The sequence below is a fragment of the Procambarus clarkii genome, chromosome 11, assembly GCF_040958095.1.
Source record: "Procambarus clarkii isolate CNS0578487 chromosome 11, FALCON_Pclarkii_2.0, whole genome shotgun sequence".
Lineage (NCBI taxonomy): Eukaryota > Metazoa > Arthropoda > Malacostraca > Decapoda > Cambaridae > Procambarus > Procambarus clarkii.
Genome location: NC_091160.1, coordinates 9680921 through 9689280, shown reverse-complemented (window position 1 = coordinate 9689280; position 8360 = coordinate 9680921). Strand labels below are relative to the sequence as shown.

The window sequence follows — 8360 nt, the reverse complement described above, 5'->3', positions numbered from 1 at the left end:
GTCTAGGAGAGGGAATGTACTCCTAAGTGGAGCATCTGGCTACCAACAAGAATTATAGCAGGTGGAAAGGTCCAACTATCAAAAGTGATCTTCACAATGTGTAGAAGCTGATGACCATGAGGGGGTTCGAGTGAACATAACCTGTAGGACTGAATGACCTTGGGCTTCAAGGATTTGTTTAATATCCTCATGCAGTCTTTCAGGTCCCTAACACCAGTCGCAACATGGTGCAGTAGGATAACTGCCAACACTGGCATTTAACCGGGCATTTTTGGAGGCCCCTAAATGGGGTGGGGGGGGGGGTCTTCTCAATGCTGGACAATATGGCTAAGCAGGTAGATGCATCCTGAGGAGCAGCAGCAATGACACTTGTACCAATACAGGTGGGGTTAAAAGTAAGAGGCATCCATCTAATCAACGAGATGTTAATGAAGGAAGAAATCTTCAAGACGTATAGAATCCAGATGGTTGAGATTAAAGTATTTAGTCCATGTAGCTGGACCAAATAAGGTGTGGAACGTATTAGCACTGGAAGGAATCTTACGAGTGCGTCTTGAAAAGGGGGGGGGGTGTTAGCGTCAAACACCCCAATGAAAGAGGAGGGGGGGGGGGGTAAAAGGCGCAGTTGTCACAATGAGAGAAGTAGCCACTTCCAGATCACCACTGGGGGCTTGGGGCTCATCCCTACCACAGGAGGGGGGGGGGGATAGGAGGGAGGTAGTCAGGAGGGACAAAGGAGTAACTTTGTCTGGCCCCATTGTAGTGAGGGCTACAGAGCCTGGTCTTCCAACAGTCCGACTCGGAGATTGGGGGTGCACCTGGTCGCCCACCCCACGAGCCTGGGAAGTTATACAAGGATCATTCAGCAGCAGGAGAAACTAATATGTAATAATTACATTCCATGGTGGGTATGGGGGCTTATTCGTGAGTCACAATTAGAAGATAGGATACCTGACAAGACAGACCCCCACCCCCCTGCCCCACCCCCAGGGGGTTCATCATGAGTATACGCCCTGCAATCGGCAATCACCACCTTAAGAACATCAGTCCGTCGGGATCAGTAAGGAAGGCGAGGATTGGCAACCGTCCCCTCACTCACAGGCAATGTGATGTCATAGTTGCCAGAATACGCCTGGGATATAGACGTATCTGGCAGCTTTCTCAAAACCCAAATGTCGAGTACACAATGTGTCAACTTTGCGAAAGAGAAAACATGCACTCTTGAACATTATATTGTAGAATGTCCCATATTGTCTGACTTTCGCCCTCCTGGGCTGAGGTATGCTGAACTCTAACTACTATACGAGTACTGGAACACTTGATGTATTGGACTTGTACCCTAGATTAACCATGTAATGTAACTATATAACCTGAGCTTGTAAAAGCATCTTAATCACCTTCAGTGGTTAAGTTCTTAATTGCACACTAGTTTCTCTTGTCAGCTATCTCACCCTGTCAGGGTAAAAGACAAACGTGTGTGTGTGTGTGTGTGTGTGTGTGTGTGTGTGTGTGTGTGTGTGTGTGTGTGTGTGTGTATGTATGTATGTATGTATGTATATGTATGTATGTATATGTATGTATATGTATGTATGTATGTATGTATGTATGTATGTATGTATGTGTATAAAGTATAAAGCTGATCAGAATTGCATTCATCATTATAAATTCACATTAATGCATTCATAAATCTATGTATATGTATTTACGTATGTAGCTGAGCCTAACATTTTAAAAGCACTACGATCACCTGTGGTTGTTCAATAAATCTCTGAACTGTATGTTTGACAAATCTCTCACCCTGTCCATGGAGGACAGAAGAAAATGTATATATGCTAGTTAGCATTGTAAATGTGTGGCCACGTCTGGTAGAAAATAATAATAATAAATAATAATAATAAAAAACTCACAATGGATACCACAGTTCTATGGGCGAGTGCCTCCCCGACCACCCGGCGTAAAAATAGATGTCCGAAAGAATAATCTTTCGACTCTGTGGGAAAGAATTAGAAGAGGGGTGGGGAGGTATGGAAGGAAAAATTTAACTTAAGAGGAAATAGCAACCAGCACAATTAGTGAAGACGGCAGCAGGAGCACAAGGCTTCAAAAGGATTGAGCATCACAGCTCGGCAGCCGCCCACTAAGCCTCCTCATGACAACAGGCTGGAAAGAGGGGGGAGGGGGGGCACCACACTAGAAACATACCTATTTGATATTCCAAGAGTGCGACTTAAACTAAAACTGCTCTGCAAATCTTGGGACCCAGAATGTAGAATGACTTTCGCAATCATGTCAAATTGAAGAGAAAAATTAAGTATTACCTAATAAACTATGTAACCTACCTTACCTCCTAAATGTCAAACTATTATCTAACAATATTGATTATTGACCAACTTTTTTTTAACTGCCGATATCCGCCATGTATAAACTAATTAAATTGTAGTCTATAGTTAAAATTACTTTTGCTGTTTAAATTTTTTGTTCTATTCATTATTACTATTTTTTTCTTTTTGTCAATTCAATTTATGCTTTGATCTCTTCGTTTTAAGTTTTAGTCTGTTTCCCACACATTGCCCGAAACTGTGCATATTGGTCTCTTTTAGGCATAGTATGTACAAGCATTAAAAATCCAACATTGTAACATCTTTTATTCAGGTAAAAGTGCATACATATATAGATTAGATAGAACAGAACAAAATAGTTTAAAAAAGGTACACACATTTCCTGTCCAGCCTGGCCCCATTACCAGTTTTGTACGGCTCAGGCAGGAGCCGAGGGATACCACTTACCGGGCCTGCAAAGGCGGCAAATGCTGTCGATGCACTTAAGGGCGTTGTCCCAATCAGTGCTCCTCTTTTAAAACAGTCCTATGGTATTGTACACTCTCACGCCGGTTCAAAGTCTTCTCCATCTTGCACCATCCCAGACTCAAACCTTCCTCTGAAAGCAGCTCCCTCACCGGAAACCATGCCAGTTGGTGGTCTAATGATCCTAAATGACAACCTAGGTTGATCTCCTTCACAAGTACAACACCCAGAGCAGGCATGAGGTGGGGGGGGGAAGGGGCCCCAAGCCATCCCCAGCAGCTCCAGGCGGCCACAAACTTGCACCTTTATGTAGCAAATAATCAACTTTTGTATTGAAATACTTACCACCACTATACTTAGTTGCTAATAGAGTATGAAGAAAACAGACTTTCTAGGTTATTAACAAGGAAAATTTATGATCCCTTTATTCTTACACGACTAGTGTACAAGTTTGCTAACATTCACAAAACCATTAAAGATAATTCACATATTCATCTTGGCAATCACTTCCATCTTGTCGAGAGCAGCAGTGAAGGCGTCAAAAGCCGAAGCAGCATGCGACTCGAGGCCAGTCCCAACTTCACGCCGCCGCCTCACTTGTCTCTCACCAAAGGCATGGTCGAAGAACTTTATGACCGGTTTTCTAGTGGGATCGAACAACGACACGAAGAGCAGCACACCACCGAGTAGGAAGCCAGCCACACAAACAATCAGGGGGATGAGTAAATTAACACATCAGCAAAGCTACATTGCTTAAAATGTTCTTACACTAAAATGGTAATAATTATATCAAAAGTGTGGACGATAGTCACTTTGAACTGTTTTATAAGATATATATGAGCATGGCAGTAGTTTAAGGCTGTGTGTAAACAATAGGAACACATTTAGCCTGGGAAAGGGGGAAGGGGATTGATTGTAAAACATCCAAACGTACTTCACTTTTGCAGTTGTCTAGAATCTAGATCACACTAATCTGTGCATTATACATAGGGTGTATGATTTTGTAGTTAAATTAAAAATTTGTACAGAGTTGCCAATAGTGTACGGCATTTCGGCCAAACCTAAAAAGATTACTTGATAAGTTACCAAAATATTATTCCTCAAACGTAACTAGAAATTTAACAATTTGAAACTCTTGATAATGCCTGAAGTAGACTACTACTTTTAGACATCATAGCTTTAAGTGAACTATCCAAGTGACAATGTTTAAGTGACCACGATAAAGTCCAAAACATGCCCGAAAAACATGGCCTAAATTTCTTGCCCGAAACGCTATTCGTATTAGTAGCTTTAGGAATTTTATGCACAAGCTCTTCCTATATATCCTACATTATGATTGTAACATGTATGTAACTTTTTTCCCTGAATAAAAAACATTTAATTTAAAACGTATGAACACGCTGGCTTCCTGTCCCGACAATGAATTATTATTATTAGTAGTAGTAGTAGTAAGTAGTAAAGGCAAAGTATGGGTGTTATTTGATACACAAGACTGATTCGACGAACCTAGTTTCCCCCTTAGTTTAAAAATATATATATTGTTAGGCTAGGATGTATTCACTTAGGTTGCATTAGTATGTTGGTCCAGGTTTTGCTTATTAAACCACAATTGGGAGGCAATTCCACAATATTGGATTCTTTAATTTTTGTTTTGGATAAGTTACGAAATTTCAGGTGCTTTGAGTGACTAGTTCCATTTCACCCCTTTAAGTAGCATTTCAGTTTGTAATTAAAAACTTTTAAAGTAAACTGCAGAAACGTTATTGATCTTAAAGACAGCTATTTATACCCACTCTTAATAAGAGCAAAGTTCTAATTTTTCAGAGTGCATCAATTAAATAGCCTATGAAGTTATACTATTACAAGCTTGGTTCTGCTCAACCCTTTACGATGCCTTAACCCTATTCTTCTACAATACTGTGTAGGCTCTAACAGCTCTGAGTAGCTATTAGAGAGTAGGCTCTAGCAATCATCGTTAATGTCATCTGCAGTTTATTCATTCCTACAAACATTGTTGGCAGACAAACTAAAGCATAATTGAAGCCTTTCACAGCCTAAATGGAATGAAGATTCCATCACTTACACTAATATAGACCACCAAAGGTCAACGGTATAAAATTGCAAATTTATACAAATTTTTAAGGAAAATTATCAAATTTTAACAAATTAAAAATCTACCAACAATTTTTGTACCCGTGTAGACGGTCAGTACTTTAAATGACTGTACATTGATAATCAAATTACCAGAAAATTTTAACCTTCAATCACTGTGGCACAAATTGCTTCGCAATAACTTGCGATCCTCGTCTCCAATCTTTCAGAACTTCTGCTTTATATAATTTTTTATCTGCTTGTTATAGCAAGGGAAGATTTTAATGCTTTAACTTATTCAATATACTGTACTGACCAGCCACAAATTGCAGGGCATTGATGCTCTGCTTCATTTACATTAATTATCCTGCCGGGAGTCAAGATTTAAAGCTGACTGCCTAATATAAAAGCTTAGCTTTGAATGTTACAAAATCTGCTATTTACCAGATATTTCTAAAATAATTTAACTTGGAAACTAGGTTATAATTAAACCTAGAAACAAACTTTAATACGAGTTTCTCAGAGCCGAACAGTTAAAAAAACTGCTTACCTGTAGACGACGTTGCCGACTGTGGAGTCTGATCTAGCCAAGGGGACGTCTGTCCGCAACCTTTCCAACTCTACCTTCGTCTTGTTTGCTCCGTGCTCGTCAAGAGGAACACCCATACCCTAGGCAACCCCAATCACCATCACCATTAGTAGTACACTGAAAAAATATTACCTTTTGAAGTTACAGCTCAAACTAATCTACACACAAGTTATTCAGGTATTTTGAATCTTATTAAACCCCTGTATATTCTTTACAGGTTTTAAATAAAAATCATTAATTATTATTTCAGGGCAACACCTGGTGGGTTTGATGCTCCCTGGATACTAGTCTGGGAGATGTTGAAATGAAAATTAAGAACTAATGCAGACTAACGTCCGCATTTTCAGCCACATACTAAGAATTATAAATTGAGTAATTGCTGCGCAGAATAAAGGGTTTCGAATCTCCTTGGTATGGGTATCACACAAATATAACCCATAATAATGACAGACATTGCAGCCAAATTAGCTTTTAACAAGATCATGTTGAATTAGACCTAGGTATCCCCATCTCGTCAAAACTATATTGTTCCAAACACATGATCTGATTGGGGAGAAATTCCCGACTCCCAATGACCTGAAAGCACCAGTATAAAAAGCTTTGATTTGTTCAGATCTGAAACCTATGTTTATGGGCAGCACAAAACGTCCAGACTGTGCTATATTGGTTGCCAGGATCAGGTTAAGTTACCGTTACCTGTGGCAGTCATGACGGGATAACCACGCGTCTCTTCTGGTCCATACTGCTCAGGGTTGCTAAAATGTTCTATCTGCGGTTGGCTAGCCGCTCCCTGCCACGTCCTTACCGGGCGTGTAAATGGTGCCGATTCCTAAGATTTTTAGGCAAGGAATCATCCCCCCCCCCCCACCTCACACTATTGCCCCATTATGATGTCTTCTACGATAGTGCGGCCGTTTCATTAGATCGTAAACGGCCGAATTTCTCAAGCTATCAGGATCGACGAGAGGTAGAAGGCGTTCATTCCTGTGGATGGATGCGCTGAAAACCTGGCGATCCTAGATCTTCTGGCTGAGGTCCAAGTGCTGAAACATCCTGTGCACCTTGACATTGAGAAGGCTTTCGACAGCGTCCCTCATGCAGCCATCGATCGGCCCATGGAGCGCAAGGAAATCATAGCCCGACATAATATAATCCCTAAGGGATGGCGCCTCGACAGTCTTAACCAGTCAAAAGGAGAAATCTAAGGTAATCCCTGTGACTAGGGGAGTCAAACAGGGATTGTCCCTTGTCTTTCTTTTCAATTTGGCGATTGATGAGGTAGTTGCCAATACGTAGAAACTGGGCCTGGGGATTCGTCTGGGGGAGTAAAAGGTGTCAGTACTAGCATTTGCAGACGAGCTGGTCGTGGCGGCGGAGACGCTGTCCGGCCTTCAGGTATTGATAGATGTTGTGATACATTGAGTGGCGCTGTCTTGAGGGTCAACGCAGGAAACTGCCGATCACCGAGCCTACAGATTGATGGCAAATGCAAGAAATGGTATCTCTTTGCAAACGAGGTTCCATGTCGAGGGCGCAGCCATGGACTATTTGTATTACTGACGAGTACAAGTACCTTGGTATTCTCGTTGGTGACGGTGGCAGGGGCATCATTGGTTCTTCTTCTTGTTGATAGTAGGTGCAGTTTGCATGAAGGGTTTGTTCTCCTGATGACTGCACCAGTACTGATGTTGTTGGACGCGTTTATGTTGAGATGATCGGAGCTACCAAGGTGCTTGTTGCGTTGTGCTGTAGATAGAGGAACGGTGATTAAAACAGAGGTGTGTGTTGTAGGGAGACTTGCCGCACCGTAGGGCGGTGTGTTGTGTTTATGGCGTCAGCTGATCCTTTTTTTGGTGCTGCGACGAGGCAGTTGTTTTCTGTGTTTAGCTGTTGGTGGCGCCAGGTATAAATGTGGCGCGGGTCAGATGTGACCCAATTTGTTGGTCGACTGCAGATATTTAGCCAGTGCTTTGACTATTTGGTATTTTTCATGTAACGAGCGGTCACCACCACCTAATATATGCTCGATGGTGAAGGGTATTTTAAGTGCGATAAAGACTTGTTTGAAATTTACTCTGGCACTATGATGTCGGAAGCAGTGAAGGAGATAGTGTTCGACTGTTTCAGGCACCTGACAGTGAGTACAGAGTTCATTGATGTCTGTTCTGTACTTAGAGCTGTGTGCTGCTAGTTTGGTGTGTCCCAGCCTTAATCTGGTCATCGTTACATCAATTTCTCTGCTTTTATATCGGACATGTTTCCAAGTTTCCCATTTCTTTTTAATGGACCCATAGTGCAGAGTTCACTGAGGAGGGTCTTATTATCACGCAGGCCCCCCTCAAACCTCCGAGGTTATATGTGCTGAAAAACCACCTCGTTCCTAAACCACCACCGTATTATTCTGGGCGTGGTGTACAAAACTGAGCTAGCGAGAATCGACCGGAGGATGAGGCAAGCTATCCGTAGTTGGCTCCGTTCACTTCACGACAATAATAGGCTTCCATCAGTCTCGGGAGAATATGGAGTTGCACTCTGGTGTCGGCCTGGTCTGGCGTTGCCTCACCAGGGGCAAAACCATGGAAGGTTGATTCGGGGGAGAAGCTATTACCCAGGCAGCAGGTCCCCACCCTCTCCACGGTGCTGAAAGTCTTCAATGGAAAGACATGCGCCAATACGATTGGTTCCAACGCCGTCGCAGGAACCGAGAGTTCCAGGGTTAGGTTAGGTTCTGTAGGTTAGGTTTTTCACCCTTGAAGTTGGTGAAAAAGGCCACAAGGACCTCCACCCCGGAGACCGCCGTAAACGTGGCCGGAGAAGAACCACCCCATCAAGGGTATGAACGACCCCAGCCTCCTGAAGCAGAGCCTGGGCCGCAA

The 8360-nt window shown here is 42.4% G+C and overlaps 1 long non-coding RNA gene across 1 annotated transcript; it reads right to left on the bottom strand.

Moving 5' to 3' along the window:
• Window positions 1–3215: 3215 nt before the first annotated feature.
• On the bottom strand, window positions 3216–6010 carry LOC138363788 (uncharacterized). The gene is made up of 2 exons (XR_011228121.1): window positions 5446–6010; window positions 3216–3447 (listed from the first exon to the last, which is right to left on the bottom strand). It is a non-coding gene; the product is annotated as an uncharacterized lncRNA (long non-coding RNA).
• Between the last annotated feature and the right edge of the window lie 2350 nt (window positions 6011–8360).